The sequence below is a fragment of the Notolabrus celidotus genome, chromosome 4 (assembly GCF_009762535.1).
Source record: "Notolabrus celidotus isolate fNotCel1 chromosome 4, fNotCel1.pri, whole genome shotgun sequence".
NCBI lineage: Eukaryota > Metazoa > Chordata > Actinopteri > Labriformes > Labridae > Notolabrus > Notolabrus celidotus.
The window spans coordinates 22,110,624-22,135,243 of NC_048275.1; the positions used below are offsets into that span (position 1 = coordinate 22,110,624).

Below are 24,620 nucleotides of genomic sequence, written 5' to 3' on the forward strand. Positions count from 1 at the left end.
AACAATTGAAGATTAATGGTCTGCGTTTACCGTCATTAGGGTGATGTTGAGCTCTCTTAGCCTGGATCTGCCCTCCAGCCAATTCCTGTGCCAAGATGCCCTGTCATATTATTACACTCAGAGTGAAGGAAATGAGAAGACTGGCCCTGTAATACACTGTTTGCTCTGTGTCCGGATGTCTGTCACTCTGTGTGTCTATCCATCCACATTATCTGTAGGAGAATGATGATGAGCTATGGGAAAAATCATTAAAAACTTAAAGTGAAATAAATCAGCCTCCTAATCTCCAGTGCTCCATTTAGTCAAGAGCTAGCCAAAGGCAAGCAATCTTCCTCAAACTAACTACATTGGAAATCCTGCTTGGTGTGGCCAGTATGAACAGCACAGAGGCACCATTTATAAATCACTGTCTTTCTTTCTCTCTTTGCAAAACTGAAACATATATTCCTCTAAATCTTCTGTACTAAGTAAGTACCAACATCTGCTTACAAAAGCAAAAATTCATCACCCTGGTACCAAAACATTGTTGCTGTTTGGTGCGCCAGAAAATGATGAAGTACATCCAATTACATGAATGTCAAACGTAGTATTCCAAATACCGGTATGCCCATCTGGTCAAACTTTGCAGTGTATGTCATACTGACAGAGCCCATGAGAGCACCAACCAATGACCATGTAGAGATTAAATTGTATGCAAGAGAGAGTGATGTACATTTTACTAAGATGGTTAAAGTCCAAGGTGTAAAGTTGGGACAATGCTATATTCCCAATTTTAAAGGTGACATATGCAAATCGACTTTTTAATGGTTCCCTTCCTGAAATATGTTTCCCTGGCATGTCTACAAACCCCCCGAAAATGAAAAAAATCCATTCTGCCCCTGTTCTGATTTCTCCACCTTTCTGTAAATGTGTGCTGAAACGAGCCGTTTCAGTTTTCAGTGTTTTTCATACGTCATAACGCCATCCGGTACGTAAAGGAAGTCAGAGCTCGGAGCTTGTTCAGCCCATAGACTGAATAAAATATAACTCAACTCGTCCTCCGTTTTCCATTACCTTCACACATGTGTGCTAACAAGGAGCTTAGGAGGGAGGCATGCTAGTTGTAGGCTGAAAAACACAAAGGTCGGTTTTACTCCCCACATCTGCAGATTTGAAGATCTAGTGGATGATTTTTATTTTTTATGGAAAAGTGCTAGCGCTAGTTAGTATAGCCACATATCTACATGTTTGTAGCTGTGTACCAAGACACACGTCGACATGCTGACAAATAAAACAACAAGAAACACAAAATCTGTGACCAATCCTTCAGAAAGGTCCTGCTGCAGGCGCCTCTCAGGATCAGATTCTGGATCAAATTCAGAGGGTTGAAGTACCACGGGTCAGTGAGCAGCCGTGTATATTCAGCCAACATGTAAACATTAGATCAACGTGCTGGAGAGCCGAGGCCACATCCACTTCCTGAGGGGGCGTGGTCAGAGAGCTCATTCTCATTTAAAGGCACAGACACAGAAAACAGCCTGTGCCGAGCAGGGCTGAAAAAGAGGGGTTCACAGGCATGCCAAAATCTGATTTCAAAGTGTTTTTGGAGCATAAACTTTAAAGACATGTTTTGGGGACCTGTTAGACCAATATATTTTGATGAAAAAGAGCATTATATTTCACCTTTAAATATAGTGCAAACAAAGTACATACACCATTAAGGCAGATGCATTTTTGGAACCTAGCGAGTCACTTAAACCTAGGCTTGAGTCTAATTCTTGAGAGGCACGTGAATTTCAATTCCTCTTTCCATTCCTAACAGCAACACAAATCTTTCAGGATTTATCCTCTGAGAGGATTTTGCAGTCCACAGAAGTAATTTTTCAGCCACGACGTGCTGAGTCGGTGCAACATAATGTAATTTGTGACACATTACGTCAAGAATGTTGTGAGAAGAGGATCATGGTAGACCACAGCAAGCAGTCGAAAGTCTGGCAAAGCTTCACTAAAAAAACCCAAATAATGACAAAGTGCAACAAGTGTGAGAAAGACATTTCATGCAAGGGAGGAAATATGTCCTATATGATGAAGCATTTACTTTAATATGGCATGAATTAGAGGGAATTCACTGTTTATAGTGTACCTTTACTCATGACTCAATACTCCAAAATGACTTTAATTAGTTGATACCTAGAGGTCCAACACAGTCAGTTTGTGTTCATACAGCGTAAAATTTGGACTTTATGATAAGAATATTAATAATTTGGGAAAGCTTTGGACTGGAACTCACATGAAAGGAATTGACCCATACTTGATTTGCATTCTTCTTTGATAACTGGGACTTGAACACTAAGGACTCAACCACACCATTACTAAACAGTGTTTATTGTCTTTGAGCATACGTTTCTGCTTGTAAAGCCTTGAACTTTGCTGCTGAAAGAAAGGCTAGCAACCAGCTGTTGAATTAGTGGAGTGCAGCAATTAACAGTGTTGGAGCTAGAGATTTATGCGAGGAGGTGGTGGAGACAAAAACACATCAAGAAAACTGGAAATTTAACATTTCTTGGGTGAACAGAAACATGACTACCAAGGTATGCTAACATTACACTGCTGTAAGTGGCAGCTGGTCAACTGTTTGCTAGCATGTTTAGCTTATTATCAGTGAAGAGATTATAAGTCGCTGCTTTAATCAGGAAAAAACAAACCTCGTGGTTAGTAAAGGTTGTAGAGATCGTAAGGCTCACTGAGATAAATAAGCTTTATCAAGTGAACTGATCTGACCTGAATACTTGTTATGCATGCCTCACTTTTCTCTGCCTCAAATGCAATCCTGTTGTTTAAATTCATCTATATTTTACAACTAAGCCTGGTTGTGGAGGTTGGCCCTTCTCTGTTAAATCTTTACTACTTTAAACCCATCTGTTTAAACTGGCTTACTCCATCTGACCACAACTCCTCTGTCCATTCACTTAAAACTTTTTAAATTGTGTTTTATTTACTGTTTGTTATTTAAACTCTTTGTTTGTTTTTAATGTTGTAAGGTGACCTTGAGTGCCAAGAAAGGCGCCTATAAAAAAAATGCATTATTATTATTATTATTATTATTATTATTACTATTATTATTATTATTATTATTATGCGAGAACACAATAATAACACTCTATATAATGTAGAGTTCACTGACAGAGGAATGTGATTTTTTTTCAAGTAATGGTTGAGAAGCATCTCTCTTCTACTACTGCTGTTGTCCAGAATTAGCCCATATTTGCTGTAAACAAGGTTCCTTTCCATCGTGGAGGTAAAGTTACTGCTCACTGTTTATCAGGGATAAACACATGACACTTTCAGATAGAAGATTTGCTTTTTCTTAACCTGGTGGAACAGGTCTCTACTGTTTTGTGGTATTGGGGTCAAGCAATCCTGCTATGAAATCTTACAAAGTATTACTGTGCATCAACAGCAGTCTACTCACCATCAATAAACGCCAATCTTTCATTAACTTTTTTATGATTCCACTCAGATTAGCATTTGAATCAGTCCTTCTACATAGCTGTATTTGCTCCTATTAGTCAGGGTTTGCTTATTCTCCAGATGTATGGCAATTATGTACAATATGAATATACAATCTATTTCAGCTGCTGCATTAGCTAACACTGTGCCCGAGAGCAGCTGTTCACAACATGCAGCTGAAGAAACAACATGTGGGGAACAGGCAAGATAATCAGGCATGCAGGACCCTTTCCTTTGTTATTGTATTGCTTGTTAAACATCTGTAATCAACCTGACAACAGTTGAAAGGCCTTGTAATATTAGTAATCTTAAGATTTGCAGCTGACAGTGGAGCCACATATACCCCCTAATTAGCATAACTACAACTGATCTAAGACAGGTGATAATTACGCAAATAAACCATCAATTTACATATTGATTCCTAACAGACAGACTTCCTCAGGGATTACAGCGGTGGCAATTTATAAGCCTATTAGCAATTGGATTATATGATTGAGGTCACAGTGATATCAGCATTACCCACCATACTCACTATGCAACATGCCAGTTGATTGAGTAAAATTGTATGTAATTATTAAAAAAAAGGGGCCAAATTTAAAATGTTTTACAAATGTATCTGCATCAAAATACAAAAAATCTTCTCTTTATCATTTTTTTCACTAAAGTTTACATCAGTAGAACCATTACCAGACCTGGTCCTCACATGAGGGGACCCTGTTTACTGTAAACTTTAGTGAACAGGATCCCTTTTGCTGAAAGAAGCAAAATAACTTTTAGGGGCCTGGGAACATAAAATCTTGTTTTTTCGTTGTTCTTTTCAATGATGCCATCATAGAAAAAATCTGTGGCCATGTTCAATTAAAGCTCCTGTGAGGAGTTTTTTAAAATTATGAAAAATACTAACATGAATACTGCTGACTTTTTATGACCAAAAGTAGCAAACAAGACCATCAACAAGGAGAATGACTATTTCTATACGGCTACTTTTACTGTCTGAAACCACTGGCTAGGGGTAGGTGTCAGAGGCCATCAACAGTATACTGAAGAAACAGCCATTTTTCCACATTCATTGGCACAGATTCTCCATGAGTGATATGTTTAACCAAAAAAATCAGGATCAAATCAGCAGACATTGTTTTCTCCACAGGCATTACTGAAATTGAAGAGGACAGGAGCTTTAAAAGACATTTGGGTCATTTTTTTTTTTTTTTTATCATTTTAGCTTTGTATTGGGGGTATAAATGGGTTTTGGGACTCTCTTGTGCTTGCAGAACTGAATAAGATTTTATTTAACAAAGTATGAGTTATGATGGAGTGATGAGGGTTTCATTTTATAAATTTTAAAACAATAAGTATGAATCACCAACAGTCCCCTAACAGCCAAATAGAGAAAAATAGATGCCACCATTTAACTAATACCTCTAACCACAACAAAATACATTTCCAACAACGGTCCAATATATAAGTGAATAAATAAATGACATACAACAGAATTGAAATATGATGTTGGCAGTGATAACACTTCATGTTACATTTATAAACTACCATAGAGAATATGTGCAGCACCACACTGGAACGCCTGCTTTCTCTAGCGCTGATGAAGCTCAGGCTTTTCTCATCCATTCACCACTGACTTATTTACAACATGGTGACCCAGCATTTGTTACACTATAGCAACTACATGTCTGGAGTGTGAGTGTGTGGGGTGGGAATGGGAGGGGTGCGGTAATGATCTTCTAAACCAGGTTAACATTAGGCTTTGATGCAGACCCACTAAGAGGTAGCCTGGATGTGGTATCAAATATGAAAACGGTCAGATTTCATTGGGACACTCATCACTTATAGCTGACCCAAACCTGTTTTGCTGTGAAGCTGAAAATGATTCCTCCCCATTGCATCATAACCACATCTTATATTTCATCAATAACCAACTGCAGCACTGCTGGAATGTAAATAAGGCAGTAAAGACCTCTGGCTGCGCTTCATTTTTTTCATTGTCATAAATAAATATTTCATAGCACCATCCACAGTGGATGAACTACAGTTCAGCTGAAGTCAGCTAGAAAAGATTGCCTGGAAAGCCTTGATGGTACCTGCCTGATGTGCCAAGCTCTCCTCACGAGACGCACGCGTTTGTAGTGTCACATCAAGAGAATATAAAGCTGCCTCTTTTGATACATGTGTCAGATTTAGAGAAACACTTGACTGATGTGTGGATATATGCAAAGCTTCATCCCTTTATTATAACCTTTCACAAACACAGCAAACAGATGATAAAATAGAGTATGTATCGTTTAAGACTAGAAATCCAACATATTTGAAGTCAACACGCGGCTTCTGGGCTCACATTTCTCTCTATCCTGCTCCGCACCGATGTGCACAGGCACTCCATCAACCCCAACGGCACTGCGCTGTTTGGCGCAAAGGATGGGGTATGGTGCATAGTTGCGCAATTCTGGATGCGCTTAGCGACTGGATCATTCATTCTGTATAAGGATTACCATCTCTAAGGGGAAACAGAGCCTGGACTGCGCATGTTTGTCACCCAACTTCCACATTGAGAGCCTATAAAAGGTGCGAGAGTGGTTATCTGAACGTGCTCTGCATCCGTAATTACAATTCCTCCAGAAATGAAAGAGGCAGGCGGTCCAAGGAAGCGGAGGGCAGGGAAGAAGGGTGGGAGAGAAGGGCAAAAGAAAACAGAAAAAAAGCCCCTGAGGCAACAGAAAGCAACCTCCGGAATCTAAACTGCAGGGTCATTTTTTTTTTTATCAGAAAACATGTGAAAACGCCATCTACCGCACCCAATGCTTTCTAATACAGCGGTCCTCTCTATATCAATCTTATCACAGAGGAGGCACAGCGCAGTGTGGGAAGCGTGGTACTGGAGGATGAGGTGAGGGAACATCGTCTCCACATCGCCTCCGACGCATGGTGCTTGCAAGTCTCCAATCGGGGCGCCATGAGGCGACGCTAACGCAACCCATTCATTCACCACCTCTGATCCCTCCAAAAAACTTGGTTCCACCGGACAATCCGGCGAAATAAAGGCAAACACCCCCTGCATTCATGTCCATTCACATCTTTAACCCTGCTCAAAACGCGCCACAAGAGCAGAACACTTCAGAACAACATACCTTTTATCCAGAAAGTGTCCTCAATCCGGAGAAGACAGTCAGTAGTAAAAGCGACACTACTAATAACAGTGGCAGCACAGACAGAAAGAGGAAGAGGAGTAGTAATAGTAGAGGTAAGCCAGTAGTGGGGAATGGAAATGGAGACGCAGGGAGCTCTTATATCCCAGCCCAGGCGGCGTATCCACCGAGCGAGACGCACAAAAGAAGGGGAGAGGTGTCCGGATTCCCATGCACTGACAGTTTTTTATCTGTTGCTGTTGTGGGATGTTGTTGCCTACTCCTAGTTTCCATACAGCGCAACCTGTACGACCTGTGTAATCGGATGACCGGCGTGGCGCTTCATCAGCAAACCCGCATTTGTTGGGACGAGGCGCGCAGCACGGCAGACTTCTTCCTCATTCTTCCCTTCCCGATATCCTCTCTTGCTGTGAGCGCAAGAGCAAAAGAGAGAGAGACAAGGGGGGAGCAAGAGTGTCTGAGAGTGAGAGAGAAAGAGAGAGAGAGAGAGAGACTGAGAGTGTGCGTGTGTGTATGAGCAGGTCTCTGCTTCGTCTTTTCCTTCACACACTGACTGAGGATCAGCTCGCCCTCTTCCTCCTCCTCCTCCTCCTCGCTCTCACTGTTCAGTGTATGTGTGCGACTCTCTCACTTCTCTGTCGTTCAGTGTGTCCATACACATATATCTTGCCTGTCACTCTCTCTCACACGTATTCGTTTAAACCCTCTCTGTCTTGCTCAGGTACTCGTTTTAACCACTCTTGCAGGGTTAATATTTTTATCCCATTGCTAATAGTGAAAAGAAGAAAGGATGAAGGATATGAGCTTGAATTTAGAATTAAGAAGAACTTGATTGAAAGAGTTTACCTACCAAGCCTTTTTATTGTTTTGATATGAGACCATGGCACCAAGGCAATAATCCAGGGCTGGACTATATTCAAAATGATGGACTATAAGGTGGAAATTCAACCTCCACCTTATACAATACTTTAATCTGCATACTTTTCTAATAGTGTTGTAGTCAAGTCAACAAACCTGGAGTCCAGGTTGAGTCTAAAGTTCCTAGTATTCAATCAAGAGTCAGGTCCGAATCAACGGGGAAGGATCTGAGTGGGTCAGGACAACATTATTGATTTTGATCAGTCGCAAAGAGGGCAGCTGTTCCAATTCAAACTTTTCAGTGTCAATACTGGGGATTTTACCACAGCATGCATGCTTGTGCAAATGTTATCACAGGATATGACATACAGTATGTACCTTAGCTCTGCCGAGACAGGGAAGCACTCGTTGACCGGTGTTTCCGTTTAAAGAGTGACCCTGTTAACTGGCCTCTTTCACCCAATTGCATCTACCTAATGCCTTTAGGTTTTCTTTAAAGACTTATTTAACGAGTACATTTTGTCATTAGATTGAAAAAATAAACTAGGATGCATTTGCGAGAACTCTTTTCAAGTTTCCACCAACAGCTGTTGTAACTGACAACCACTAATGCATTTGGCTGCACCTGAGTAACGGTCACGCTTTAAACTGAAACAATGGGAGTATAGAGCTTTAAACGGCACTGCTGATATCTGATGCTGTGATGCGTTGACAAAGGTTTAAGCATGTTACTTGTATTTTCACCCTTGCTCGAATTTGAACAATCACATACATTGCACACTTCAGTGTTAGGGCCATTTTGTGTCAAATAAAATCACACGTTGATCCACTTCTGTTGCCATGATTACTTCCGAAACTCCTTGGTTGTCATTCGTGCTGACTGCCTCTCGTGATGTGTGAAGTGAAAGTACGCAGAACCATGTAGAAAGCATTGATTGAACTGTAAGGCATTAAGCCAAATGGTGTTGATGGCTTGAACTAGTTAGAACTTATCAAGTATCGGTTCTCGATCCACATCCCTTGTCTTGCCTAAAATTCGCTCAGCACTTCTCTTACTGTGGAGATGTACTCAGTGATTCTGCTAATAAGATCTATGCAGTTGTCCACTATACTCAATAATACCTGCAGCCCACCAGCTAGTAATCAGAATCTTAACTAACCAAACATCTTGGACCGCTAGCTTGCTAACTGTAGCAATGCTATAGTCAAACCTGGCAACTTTTTTAGAACATAAAACACAAGCTGTAATTGGCCTTTGGACATCTAAATCGTAAACATAGGCCATAAGGAATTTCCTGACTACAGTAAAGCAGTCAAGACTATCGACCTAATCCTGCTAACGTTAGCTAGCTATACAAAATAATTTTAATTGTCTGAATTATACTAAAAAAAAATTAGATCAGCAGGTGAACTTTATTATAATGGGTACATTTGACCTTCTTTGCCTATTTTTTAACAGTAAAAATGTATACACAAATAAACTAAATAATATCTACACAAAGATATTGGGCATGCACTGAACGGCGCATATGTGTCATCACCTCTTTGACAGTTTCGGTTGGCGGGACTCTCCGGTTGTGGTTTGGTAATGGAAGGTAGGATTGATATTAGGGTTGCCACCTTCCAAGCAGAAAAATAAATGACACCCCCGGCAGCGGGGGTGCCACTCCGCAGGAGCCCAACCACCAATGGCCTAATGGGGTGGGGCACCAGTTGTGGTAAATCATAATAAAGACATTGTTTTAATAACATGTTGCCTTAGCAGTTAGCTTGTTTGCTAATCACGTATTGCCTGTAATATGTCTGTATAACCAGGGAAGCTATGGCTCAGTGGTTAGAGTCGGTTGTCTATCAATAGGAAGGCGTATCATACAAAAAATTATCAGTGTATTTTTTTGTCTATTGTTTAAGAAAGACAATTGTTTATGTTGTTTCTTTTTGGGGGAGAAACTGTATTGTTTCTTGTATTCTTGAATATTGTTCCTGAAGGTGATAAGTATTTGCTGTAGCATGAATAGGTCTACAGCAGTGACTGGAACTCTACATTTGAACCTCTGAATTCAGGACTTGGAGGCTTGTGTGTGCATCCATCCAGAAACGTGGCTACAGAAGTTGCACATTTACAATTCCAAAACTGAGGTTTGGAGCCTGTATATGGGTTCATCCAAATGAAGTCTTCCCAGTGAGAAAAAGGTAGTGGTGAATTTGCACCAATTGCACTATATAAATGTCATCCCCCCTGCCTGCTCGCTAACAGTGAATTTTCCTGGATATTTTCTGCTGCGCTCAACCCGACTGTCAGGAAAAAGTCCAGGTGAAAATGTTGGGTGTTCGCACTCACACGCAGCCCACCTATATCATTTCTGGAAGTTTTTTGAGGAGTTTTTCTGCGTATATGGGTACAGATACAAACCAGCCATCACTGATAAGAGAACTGTGAACAGTTCAAACAAGTTGACCCAATATAGTGTATAATAATCTGCCAAGTGCTTCATAAACTTGGATGTCAGCCTGTGTGTGTTAATGGAAAGAGGCACGTAGCAGATGGACAACCAGTTTTGTTGCCTAAGGTGATAACAAGCAGAGGTGCAGTGACCGTAGTCAAGTAGATCTACTGAGAAGAGTTCATAGAGTGATAGAGAAAATAATTCAAATAGTATTATGATCATTTGTAAGGTGCATGCCCCATCACTGCCACTTTTTTTCTTGTCTCATTATCTCCTTTAAGCGAATACAATTTTAAAAAGTAAATTAAAGAGTAGACATCAAGGCTGCTTAGTCTTGAACTTTAAAAAATCTGCTTTGTTTAGTTGGGATCACAGGACCAGGAACTAGGATGAAGAGAGTAATGAGCTCTTTGGAGGTGAAATCAAAAGGCTGTATACTGACAATGAAAGCACACCACAGGGGCACGTATTTCAGAACAAACTTGTTGAGAAACTAAATTGGGCTTCAAATAGTTAAAGAGAATCTGCAGTTGTAGCTTAAAAAGGTAGAACAGACAGATTCAGGGTATAAAGCAGAATCAGAAAAAACGCAGATTTTGTCAGGTAAAAATGGCTCTGACAGGTAAACCACAGCAGACACTAAAGATGACTTAAGATTCAAGCTTGAAGGGTACATGAAGGCTTAGGCTGTGAAACTGAAAAGACAAGCTCTTGAAAAGACACAGGCTAAGAGGCGGCTATAAAACCATGCCGAGATATAGAAACAGATCTAGGCTCAGACAGAGACAGAGACAGGTACAGCTAAAGAAGAAAAAAAAACAGATGGAAGTTCTAAGCAGTGAAGGGCATCTGGAGGCTGGGAACTGATTCACACGGGGGTAGAGGGAAAACTAATGGGTTTGGAGACATGGGGAAGGTTACCTGATGGAGAAGGAGAGGGCAAACTAGCTGTCAGAGGGTTGGTAGATACACATTAGAAGTGAAACAGCTGGATGGTGCAGGCAACAGAGTAGCAGATACAGAGTGGCTGACTGAGGGGGTGAACAGCTGGTTAATGAGGTTACAGAGGCTGATTCACCAAATGGGAGAAACGAGTGAGGCGGCAGAATGAATGACTGCTGGGGTGGCTGGGCAGAAGAGGGTACTAAAGTGTGGACCTGATGAGGACTCTCAAAAGCATAATGGACCCTCTTGGACCCAAAGAGGCAATAAGTTGGTATCACTGATAAATGATGGGCCAAGATTCCACAAATTCTGCCACTTTGTACAGATGGTACTCCAGCTGACTCGCTAAAGGTTTGGCAGGCTGTTGTCCCAACACAAGGGAAACACTGGGAATCTGCCACACATTGGTTTTAGGGTTCCAGGGAACATGATGGTAGTGGCTTCAAGGACTGACGCTGTGTTGCTTTCTGGCTGTGGCTGACAGAGCTTATCACAGCAACTCTGGTTAATGCTCGTGGTTACACCAGATGCACTACGGTGCGTTTCAGAAGCAGTCTAAAAGAAGCTCTTATCACTTGCTTGGAATTAAAGTGCATTGTTGTCAGAGCTGATGTGTACCAGCATCAAAATAAAGTGTCTCGATGAGCTCATCAGGAAGCCAGATGCTGGAAGAGCATGGTGAATCCAGTTCATTGTCAAAATTGAGCACCCTATTGCAGACTACTAATTGAGTATTGCACCACCACATCCGCATTCAAGGACACAGACCATTGTTAAAAAAAACAACAACTTCAAAGCTTTTTGTTAAAAAAACAACTTATATCTATGTTAAAGCGAGGACATCAAGTCAATGCTCTCTGTGGCATACAAATTACATGTCCTAAGAAATCAAAGATAACCAACATAAATGTAACAAACTTGATTTTGAAGATCGGTCAGGATACGAAAAAAAAAACACAAGATTTGTACTCAAGATATTTTAAAGCTCCTGTGATAAGTTTAAATGATATAAAATAGTCTAAAACTAAAATGCCTCTGTGTGACCGACAAAAGCAAACCAGACCATCAGCGACAAGATGAACTGTTTCTATGCAGTTACTTTCAATGTCTGCAACTACCTGCTACTGACTAGTTGTCAGACCAGGAGAGGAACAGCACACTGCTGAAATAGCTTCTGTCCATGTTTTCCATTACAAATACTCAGATAAATTATACGTCACACTGATAAAAGAAAGCAGGAGGGGATTTTTCCTAACACAACTGACACATGATCAGGAAAAAGATAAAATGTACAAGATAATAAGCATATGGATAGTAAGAGTAAATGATGTGTCCACAGGGGGCGCCAAATTTAAAGTAAAAATAACAGTTCTCCGCTGCAGCTTTAAGTCCTGAAGCTAATCATTGTGAAATCCCTTTGATTGCCATGCTCGAAGAGTTGACATTTATTTGGAAAAACAGATAAAATTTATTTTTTTTAATATATGAGGCTCAGTTGGAAGAGTAGGCGCCCCATGTACAGAGGCTACAGTCTTCATCACACTGGTAAGAGCATTTATTCCCGGTCCTAAGAGAATTTAGTGCATGTAGCCCTTCACTCTCCCTCTCCACATTTCATGTCTCTTTCAAATTGTCTTACCTGATTACCATTAAAAGCCCAAAAAATAATTGTATAAAGTAATACAGGACACAGCAAAGAAAGTCTATAAAACCTCAATTGTAAGTTTCATTTTTTAACAAAAATAAATAGTAATCAATATGTTAAAGTGTCAGGTGTGAATATAAAAGTAATTTGTCCCATTCCTCTGAGTTCACTTAATAATATTGTACATAAAGTGAACTTGCTTCATTTTTTATGATAAAAGCATCCTTAATAAAACCAGACATAGTAAGAGAGGGAGGTAAAAGACAGCCCTCTGCAACGGTGAAGTTGACACAGGGAGGTAAAAGCCTCAGCCTCTCCATTCATAATTCAGAGGAGCTGCACCCCCAGGCGCCTCTTTAGAGCACAGCCATTCTCACACCTGTCAATCCAACCACCCTGCTGTAGAGGCTCAGCTAGAGCCATGCAGGTGACACAAGCTAGATATGCGAAGCTTGAGTGATGCAGCTAAATCATTGGAATTCATTGGAAGAAATTATGTATGCCGTAAACTTCCTGCTTATGCAGCTTTTTGCGCAGACAGAGTGAAAACTATTGAGAGAAAACTTTTTAACATTTGTTGTTACCCAGCTTTATTATTTATCACCTTGCTGTGTTATATACTTGATTCTGATTGGTCAAAACCCCTTGACAATGGTTATTAAGTCTGAATGGCAACGATGACACTAGGGAAAACCTAATCACATATGTAACACATCAAAACAATACGTATAAAGGAGTTACAGCACATCTAGCATACTGTATATATTTATGATAATGTCAGTTTCCATCAGTAGACAACAAAAATGATTTTGTCATTAATACTCTCAGATTATTTGTAGAGCACAAAACTTTAGATTGGTGGTTAATGGCTGACCAAGAGAAGAGAGAGAGATACAACTAGAAACAGCAAGAGGTGTTTAAACACACTTCCTGCTGAGTGAAGGAGACATCGATCAAATTGAAGAAAACCAACATGAAGTAACCACAGGCTGTAACATGGTATCAATGTTAGAGATGCTGCTGTTATTCTCTGCATATGTTGGGATTCTGTTCAGCATAACCCCCAGCTAACTACACATTATCCCTTACATATGATAAGCTGGGAAAAGACAAATAATTGTAAGACTGGTGGAAATGGTTCGGAGGGAATTTCCATATTACTGGGTAATATCAGTGTACCCTCCTTTGTGAATACAGGCTGAGAGGCGTGCAGCATCTCTGCAGGGATGCATTTTATTAGACTGTCACCATGATTATGATAATGGTGCACTGCTGCTTTGAAATGAGATAATTTACATTTTAGTATAATTTGAATTTGGCAGTGTAAAATATGGGAGAGACCTTCTGCTAAAGATGGCAATTCATCATGCAGTTTGAGAGTGTATGCTTGCACACACACACGCACACGCACACACACACACACACACACACACACACACAAACACACTCTATACACTGAGAAGAGGAATAAAAACAGGAAAGTCACGATAAAGAGGAAGCCCACATACTTATGTAAAATGTTCCTCTCTCACTAAAAACACACACCCACTCACACCTGTGTGCATACAAATACGCACACAATTTTAACATCACACAGTGATGCAGAGAAAGCCAGAGGTGGAATATTTGCAGTGTTAAAGCCATGTCCTCCAGACGCAGCTTACAGCTCAGATTAAACTCATGTGCTATGATTCTTGAGGACACCTGCAGCTGAGGTGAAAAGCCACTAATGGGCTTATTACTCACACTGTAGTCTCAGTGTAGACAACTATTGCATAACTGTATTTATTTCTTTGGTTTAAAGGTAGTTATAGCACTATTTTCAAGTTTGCTGATGTCTCTTTTATTAATGAGTCTGAGACTGATGCTCAGAGCAAAGCTAAACAGATAGAAAGATTCATTGCTTAGGTTTTTATCAGTACTGTGAAACATAGCTGGCCATTTCTTGAAATCAAACCTAAGTGCACTGCAATTCCACAGAAAACACAGTCAGTGGTGAAAGTTAGAAGGGGAAAAAGGAGAAGAAAATTGCCAAGCACTTTGGGCTCTTGCAATTTCAACAAGCTTTTTTACCTGACCAATTACTCTGGACTTTGTAAAGATACAAAACAGAGGGCAGTGCCTTCACTCTTCTCCTTACAGCCATGTAAAAGAGCTTCACCATTTCACCTGCCTAAAAAGATATGGTGGCCATTAACTGTATCTGATATCACAGTGCTGTTTCTTGCTCAACCTGTTGAATGGCTGCATTTTCTTCTATGACAAAACACATATTAAAAGTTCACGAACATCTCTAAAAACAATAGTATGTAGTAACATTGTCACTGTTACTGTCTCTTGGTTCAGGTTCTTTCATCTCTCAACTGGTTGTTTTATTGATTACATTAAGACTGCCAGCAGGCCAACACATGCAAATGTGCTCAACTCCAGATTGTTGTTCATCTCAAATTTTAAAGTACTCTATATGTTTCAATGCAACTTTACTGCATTTCTCAGTGACATCACACGACTATAGCTTCTTACACTCACTAAACAAGTGTATTAGAGGAATCACTGAGTGGATGTGCATTCATTTCCTACAGCTAAATACTGAAAAATCTATATAATTGTATTGAAAGGTTGAAAGTCTGTGCCTACCTTGGGTAGATAATTCAAAAATCTACAGACCAAGCCATAAATCATGATGCAATTATGACCTCAGACCTGAGTTTTTACAGCCACATGAAGACTGTCTCAAAATGAGCCGTAAAAATAACAATCACAGATTACAGATGGCATCGCATAGGGCGGCACAGCTTTATTTCGAAAATGGAAATACAGTTGTATGAAGGTTGAGTCTGCTTAACTCAACTGAAGCAATGCGTGACAAACACATGCATGTGGACAGGGAGGACAAGGCTGGTGCTGCTAGCTCTGCTAACATTAGCCACGTTCACCAAAGCCGTTGACATCGTTATCCTGCAGACTTTGTGATCCCAATGTGAAATAAATTGTGATCAATGTTGACTTGAAGTTGAGTAAGAGGGCCAGGTAATAATTTCCCTTTAACGGACTAGCAAATTAGTCACTTCAGAACATCCCTACCAACATCAACACACCCCAGCGGTCCACAGATCTCCACACTTGCTTCCTGTGACTCAAAGGATAGATTGTATCCTACTCCTAGTTTGTAAAGCCCTAAATGGTATTGGACCGAAGTACGTATCAGATCTGCTACTTCTATATGAGGCATTTAGACCCTTAAGGTCCTTAAAGACTGGATTACTCATACACCCTTGAGTCAGAACCACGTAGGTTGAGCTTTAGTTTCTAAACTCCTGAACTCTGGAACAAGCTACTGGAGTACCTGAAGCTTAGTTCTGTTAAAACAGATCACAACACCTGGAATGTTGTTTTCTTGTTTTATACCTGATTACAGTAGTAGTTAGTAGTTAGAGTAGTTGATCGTTGGTAATGAATACAATATATATAAATGTTGGTGCCATAAATAAACAGTACTATTATTGTAACCAGAGCAGCACCATGAGTAGATATAAGATACAGTATTTCTGTTGTATAAATAGATATGTTATGTGAGCTCCATTTACTGACTACTGAACACACTCGTCCAAACACACACATCCTGAGGCCATACCAGCCAAACCTTACAATGTGTATACATTGGGAAGCCAATGATGTTTTTTATTCCACAGAGTTGTTCTTTATGTCATGTAATGTTTGTATTGAAACAATCACATTCACACACAAACACACTTTTACACACAGGTTGGCATGAGCAGGCTCGAGGTGAGTAATCACGCCAAAGGGGACATCTACAAAGGCAACAGTGAGTCACTCAGCATATATCTCTCCCTCACACTCTCTCAGTTCTCCGTCTCACTCTCAGTGCAGACAGTGTCAGGGGAGTCGGCTCTCAAAGACAGAGTGCATAGCGTGTTTGACATGTGCACTCAACTTTGACCCTTTCTACACTTCTCATCTCTTCTCTTGGACAAGTTTGTCACAAGTATTTTTGGCATCAATTCAAATCTAGCAACAAATAATAAAGTGATGTCTAAATATATCTGTGAGCATCATTAACAAGTGTTCACATGACCTCTATATAGAGAAAGTGTGTGAGAAAATGGGGCTAAAAACTGAAAAAAATAGCAGTGCTTCACCAAGTTAGTGCTAATTTATATGAGTCAGGGCTTCAGAGTTTTAGTCTGACCTTAGAATGACAGACCTAATTGCATTACCAACTTCATCAATAAGTCTTCCCTAAACTTCCCCCAACTCTGAGAGCAGCTCCCAGGCCCAAAATAACTAGAAACCCCTGACAGAGGGACACGAAACAGGACCACTCAGCAAAAAGGTTTAAGCATCACCTTCAGTCTCTGTTTTGACCAATCAATCTTAATTTTACAAACTGTTAACTGCATAATTCCTCTACTTTACTGAAGATGTAAAAGTGAGGCTGTCCACAAACGAAAAGAGACACATAATGTTTGCTTTGGTTCAAAAATGACCTGTTTATTTTGCCAGACAAGGAACCCATGTAAACTCTGACCTGTGGTTATTATAATGAAGAAGTGCATAGTGGGAAGTTGTTTCTAATGTTGTAACCTTTGTAGAAAAGTGCTGATGTGGACAGATCCCTCAACAACAACAATGTGTGTGAATGCTTTTCATTCCCAGTTTTCTTCCACATGACATTCTTTTTAACCATAAGTGCTCCGTTGTCCTTCATCTGATCAAATACTTTGTGCTTCAGTATTGCAAGTTTTGGTCATTTTTCATAGTTTTAAAGGTACACGAAATTCAATTTCCATCGCACTTTAAACTAAGTTTAAGTTCTAGGCAGGTCACAGATACAGAAAATAAAAAGTACATAATTATGTTTTCTTAAACTAAAGTTCTTTAACAATTAGAAAAATTGGAATGAATAAGCCTTTAAGGAAGCTCGCAACTAATTTAATAGATGGAAGAACACTAAAAATAAATAAATAAGACATGAATAAAACTCGGAAAATAACATATCTTGAATATTATACATATTGATGTAGAATTTCTAACCAAAATAATGTAAAATTGTTATAAACATTAGGAAGTTGAAAGATTATTATCATTATTATTATTAATTATTATCATTGTTTTACTAAAATTTATTTGTATTAATTCTTTAGCTATATATTTCTTTCTTGTATTTATCTGATCTTTTTTAACTTAAAGTGATTTCTAATATTACTTTCTATTCTTACTTGTTTATTATTTTTACTGTATTGATTTTATTTTATTTTTAAGTATTTTTATGATTATGTCTTTTATTATTTTGACCATATCTGTTGTTTTCTACCCCTTTTTTCTTTTGCGAACCACTTTGGGCTGCATGCTTGTATGTATGAGAGGTGATATATAAATAAAGTTGAGTTGAGTTGAATTGAATTGAATTAAAAGTAAAAAGAGTTTATACTTTGAATTGTCTCAGTGGTAATAATCTGGTCAGCTTAAAATTTCCTTTGTCAATTTCAAAACGTTAGGGAAAAAGGAACCAAACACAAATCTTCTCCTGACTGTGTGAATACAATGTAACCCAATTTTAGTGCTCTCAACAGTCAAAACACACTCGGGTAGAGGAATCTTGAAACCAGTGTTCCTATGTGGTGGTAAAGGTTCCCTAAAAAGCCACCTGTGGTGTATTTTTGTTGTGTGACACTAGCAGGCATGATAGTCGTGCCCTACAGTGCTGAGTGTTAGCACACCTGTTGTGAGTTGATTGGCAGAGAGCAGGTGCAAGACAGTGGTGTCATATTGTCTCAGTGAGAAATACCTGACAAGTCAAAGACAAATAAGTGGACAAGAGCCGTGACTTAAGATGTTTCTATAATCTTTCAAAGGTTTCCATGACTATTTGTGTTCAATTTATTTATTATTTCCTCTCACTAACATGGTGAACTACAGTGACTGTTTGATGAGCTCTAGTTGTGTTACTCTTAATCCAGCAAATAGGAGACATGAGACCGTGTGAATCAAAGGAATCCATAGGGATTTCTGAGAAAATTAGCAGGTTGTTTGAAAGGTTGTCCTCCCCGAGTGTTGGGATTTCTGCAGGGCAGAGATGATCAGTCTGCCGAAGTGGATTACTTTGAAATGTCAGGAGAGGAAAAGTGTAACAGGGGTGAAATGACAGAGGGGGGAGAGTATCAGACGTCATCTGTGAGGAGAGACCAGCCTGCAGCCTGTTGTGTCCTTAAATACGGACAGAGACCACTTCAACAAACAAAGAAACATAAAGTGTAAATCATCTTTTTCACTCCTTTTCTTACTGAAGGCAAAATGTATTAGAAGACGTGGTTGGTCAGCAGTTTTCTAGCCATTTATCTGGTCACTGACATGCATGTCAAAGCAAAGGATTGTCAGTGAAATATGATCTTGACTGGTCATTTAAGTGCATCTAAACATGGTGTGAGTAGTGTCGGACAATATGACCTTTGAACTTTTGATGATTCAACTTTTAATGGTTATAGTAGACATTAGGGTGAGGGTGACTTTTACACAATACACAAACATGTGCACACAAAAGACCTGTAAGCACACTCAATCTCCTTCTCTTCCCCTGATGAAGAGTAGTGCTGCAATTACAGGTTTGACAAACAGAGGGTCACCTTGCAACACAGAGGTCAAGGCCCCTCACAGGTGTGTGCACATGCGACTGTGTGTGTGTGTGTTCTTTTATTGTTTATGTGTTTTTAGTAATAATTAACATTCTACATGGTTAACACACTTAAGAAAAAAAAAAGAATTAAGTGAGGATATAGTTTTTTGGCATTTCAGGCATTAGTGAGAATTGTGGGTAATGTGGACCTAAATGGTAAAAACCGAAGGCCATCTTCTACAGTGGATCAAAGTGGTTACTAATGATTTCAGTGGCTTCAGAATGGAAGCATGTTGACTGCGTGACGGCTGCTGAAGGGCTTCACTTTCATTTTGGCGTGCATGTTCAAACATTATAGCATTCAGACTGAGGCATGAGCAGCATGTCTCACACACATCTCTTGTCCATCTTGTGCTGAACATCAAGAGAATAGATGGCTCACCTACTTTTTGTGGAACTCAATAGACAAAAATGCTATGTTGAGAGCAGTATTGGCTTTATATCAACTTTTATTTCACTGGCAAAATAAACTACAGTAATGTGTCGAGTATGGTTTTCAAAGTAAAAGCCTCTGGTGTTTTTTATTGTGGAGAGACATGCCTACACGCTTTTATTCATGTGTCTCGTACAGGACAGTTATTTGGTTCATAAAGTCACTTTGCAAAGCTCTTTATTTTAGTCTCTGCTGCACTTTTTAAAAATGTTTTGTCATAAATCATGTTGGCCGCATGTAACATAATATCTAGGGGTGACCCCAAATAGTCGAATATTCGATGATTCGTTCTAACGAGCCTTAGCCGACTGCCAATCTCATAGTCGAATATTTGCATATGAAACGTGGATCATTCCATTCAAACCATGGGGGTGCTCAATGTCTAATTTTACATTATTTTCCTATTTCCCGTAAAAATAGTGTCTCATTTAGCCTATTTTTATATAAATATAGACTTATTTAATGTAATTCTGAGAACAGCTCTTGCAGTGTTAAATCTCCTCAAAGTGGTAATTCAAGGTGGACTCTCCCATTTAGCGGGAGCTGTGGAGCTGACGTACCTCAGCAGGCCTTTAAATCTTTCTACGTTCATAGCAGCTCAAAATGTCAGGAAATAAAACTTCAGTTGATCCTAAAAAATAGTAATGAAGATGAGGAGCAGCTTCATGAAGAGGGCTGTGAGATCAAGGATTACCGGACCACACAAAAACTGTATGGGGCCAAAAGAACGAGCAGGAATACCCAAAGCTGCGCAAAGCCTCAAAAACAATCCACAGCATCCCATCCACCTCCACGCCATCAGAGAGGATATTCTCAAAGACAGGATTTACAGTCAACAAAGCAAGGAGCGCACTTCTGCCCGTAAACACGATGGTTTTCCTCGCGTACAATTTGAAAAGACTCAAGCGGACAAAGACGCGATGAAAGACTGTTTTAAAAGGTACTGCTAAGGTATTTAAAAACCCTCTAGCTGGTTCAGGTTTGATTTTGAACATTATACAAATGTTTAGCCTTAAGTTGGACAAACTACCCTCCGCAGCGCTGCTCTCCTCTGTGTGAACACTGTTTAAATATCTCCTGATTCCTTACTCTATAGTGGCGCGTTGTTCCATGTTTAGCGGATGGTGGCCTTATTTGAGTTTTCTCAACTTCATCACCTCTTTGGTTTTGCGTGCAATATAGATTTAAAAAATCTAAGTTTTATACTTATAATATTCTATTGTCCCTTTTACTTTAAGCTATGAGTCTCTTAATTGTAAAGGGTTATGCGTAATATTGTCATGCGGTCACCATCATGCAGACTTTGGGTCAATAAGGAAAAACAACAAACATTCAACTATTCGTCGACTATGGGCAAAATCTGATGAATCAGATTCGACTAAGCAAATCCTTAGTCGGACTCACCCCTAATAATATCTATTATCTAACAAATCAGGTTGCAGGTAGGATTTCTTGTTGTATGTTCATTCCTCTGTTCTCTGCCTCTGTCTGCCCCTGTATGCTCATACAGCTGTTTGGTGTATGTCTGTAAATCTAGCACTTGTTTTTATTGTAAATAACTCCTTTTCTAATAAGACCACCCCAAAACCTGTATAACACGCAAAAGCATCCTCTGGTATGAACAAAAAAGCATACATTAAATGCAGTCATTATTCATGAAGGACATAATCCTAATAATCATGTTTGCGTGGTATCTATATGTTAACTTAATCTACATGTATTAATTACGATTTAAAGTAGATTACATGCCTTTTCTCCCTTTCCTGTTGCAAATCCATACTGATATCATACATAAAGCCAAGACACTTTGATAAAAGTTTATTGCCTTATTTTTGGTAGACGTTAGGAAGAAAGATAGCAGCAACTCACACAGCCAACACCACCATGACGGTACGAGCTACATCCATCACGCACTGAAGCTGTCACACACCGCAGCAATCACACGGCCAAAACACAGCCATAACACTCCTGTTTCTGACCTTGACCTTGACTTTGTGTATATGAATCATTTAAAAAAAGAAAAGATAAATATATTTTCACACTCAAACTATTCACATATGTTTTCACTTGGAGGCAAACATCAACCTCTAGCATTAAAAAAGTCAAAATATGTTCCTTCTCATTGTTTTTCTTATGACTTTGGACTGTGAGGACAGAAAAAACAATTCTTCAGAGGTCTCTCTTTCTCCCTCTCTGTTTCACCTGCAGCCCCTCCACCATTAAAGGGAACAATTTAAAATAAGTATTTTGAAGGGGAGTTAAAATTAAAAAAAGAAAGCTCCAGGCCCCTCTCTTTTTCCTTACTTACTCTTTACTCTTATAGCTTCTCCCTTCCAGTGGCCCTGGAGTTCAGTAAAACCAGAGCAGAGCAAAATAAATGCTACTGAAGGGCGCAGAAGATACAGAGCGTTACATGCTGCATTATAACCAAGTCAAGCAGACCATAGATTTCAACAAACTACAAGAAAATGTATGAAAGCAGTAGTTCTGCGTGTCATTTTTGTTAAAATACCTAAAGGTGACCCTTAAAAAAAATCAAATCAAAGCTTGACGGATACATTTAGAATACATCAAATTTCTGCTTTACAAGTTGATCTCACCAAAACAAAAACAGTGAGAAGCAATTTCAGAATTTCCACTGAAAAACACCAACAGGGTCCTTTTCTGCAACAGAAAGCAGAACAACAGCCTGAGAAAGAGGAAATAAGGAAAATCACTGCGTTGTTCAAAACTGTCACTTCATTTTCGAACACTAAGCAGACTTCTCCAGTAAAAGTGAGGAAAATTTTTAGATTGGTGAAAAATGTTGTGCATCGCTAGGCAAAGCATGACATTGGCAGTATTTGTCGCAGTATTAATTGCAATGCTGATTTTTTCGCAGACAATGACATCTGCAGTGTTCCCAAAATCAAAGTATCATGTTGGGATGAACAAACTCTATACTTTCTCTTTGTTTTACAGATGAACAGATTACACACATGAGGCATTGAGCAAAGGAAAACACCAGAGTGATGATGTGAAATGAACAGAGTAGAGCTTAGCAGAGCAGAGCAGAACAAATCACACAGGACAAGAGGACAGTCCAGCAGGGTAGAGAAAAAAGACTGATGCAGTGCAGGTGCAGTGCAGTCCTGTTAACAACAGAGCTGATAGAGAAGAGAGCAATAACATGAGGGGCTGGAGAAATCAGAAAGAAGGAAAAAAGAAACAGAGAGAGAGAGAGAGAGAGAGAGAGAGAGAGAGAGAGAGAGAGAGAGAGAGAAAAAGTGAACAAAATATAGAGATAAAGAGGGAAAATAGAAACAAACAAACAAACAAGAAAAAAGGAGAAGTACACTTTAGGTGCTTTTCGACTGGAACAGAGGGGAACTACTCTTCCATGAACTAAATGGTTCCTGTGGCCCATTGTTGTCTGTGTTTCCACCGATGTCGGAAGTCCCAAGGAGATTATGTCAATCAGGCCATTAATGTATGGAGAAAAAAAAAAGTAATTGCACTACCCTGCCAGACCAGTAGAGGGCAGGAAAACAAAGACGAAGGCCATTCAACAAAGATGGCACCATAGAAGAAGACAGACAGATGGGCAGGCATCGTTCTGAGCAACAGCACAGTTAGCCTGTTAGCATGGAGGAGATTCAGCTTGTGCTGGTTTTGAATGAGCTTTATTGCATTGTAATTGATGCATTGAATTGACACTTAGAATGAGAGAAATGCAACTAGCAAAGCCGTTTCAACAAGCCTGACATACTCAACTTAAAGACATTTTAAAAGACATAGCAGAGATTGACTGGTGTTTTGGTTTAAAGAACGACCCTGTTATCCGGTGACTTTCAGCCGGGTGATTGCCTCACAGATGGCTTTAGATTATCAATAAATACTTATCTGATGAGGATATTTTGACACCTTTGGAAAGTACTACACACCAAGCAGGGGCTTTTCAGGGTGGAGATAACTTCCCTAGAACTAAATTTAGACCCTGATTCCTTCTGTCGCAACGTGTATAGTCCCTAGTTCTTGGGGACCATTCCTGCGGTCGAAAAGCAACTTTATTCAGCTGTATCTTGGACACCATGAGGCCAGGACTGGTAATCTTGCCCATGGGTTTTAGATTCAGAAAAATAAAAAAACAGATGAAAGGACAGAATTAAAGAAAAAAAGTGAGATGAAAGAATGGAATAGAGATGGACAGGAGACAGAGAGAAATGATGAGAAAAAATAATAATTTTAAAAGGGGGACATAAAGTAAGACAGATAAGGAAAGAAGGACAGAGAAAGAATGAAAAGCAGGAAAAAAATGATAAAGTGTAAAAGACAAGGGACAAGATAAGCGGAAATAAATAAACAAAAAATGAAATTACTTCTTTGAAAGCAGACTCAACAGTTGATATGTGAAGCATGTCTTCAACAACATTCCCCACAAACAGTCTGGTCCTTCACAGTTTACAAACTATGGAGCTGGCAGGGATTGAAAACTAAACCTTGGCTGTTTGGATGGAGTGGCTGCCCCTTTGTCTGCTGAGCTAACATGAGCTACACCTGGGTCACTGGTGTTGGCAGCACTAAGCTCTCTGGCAACTAGAATAGCAGAAACATGTTTTGTTGGATGATTTTTTATAGTTTGGGATTATCATCTTTTGTAGTTGTTGGTTACTTGACGTAAAGCAGAGTAACAAGTCCTTTTAAATTTCTGTAATTGTAATAGGGTTATTGAATTTGAAAGTAACTGTACACACTTCTAGTCACAGAAAATACAAGTGGAGTTAAAGTAAGTTGTGTCTCAGTAGTGCATTACTCATAACGCTGTTAACCACTCTTCTCTTTTTATAGTCTCTGTATCTTCCTGTCCATACCTTTCTCTCTTTCTGTGCTCTCTGTTTCATCTCATCACATTCCTTATGTTTTTCCTCTCCTCCCTGTTCATATTGCTTTCATCATCCTGTCCTTTCTTAACCTC

The 24,620-nt window shown here is 39.5% G+C and overlaps 1 protein-coding gene across 1 annotated transcript in view; it reads right to left on the reverse strand.

Annotated features, from left to right (window-relative positions):
• The window catches only part of LOC117811836 (sodium/calcium exchanger 1-like), a 355,950-nt gene that overhangs the window by 139,979 nt on the left and 191,351 nt on the right, over positions 1–24,620 (reverse strand). The gene's annotated exons all lie outside the window — the stretch shown is intronic.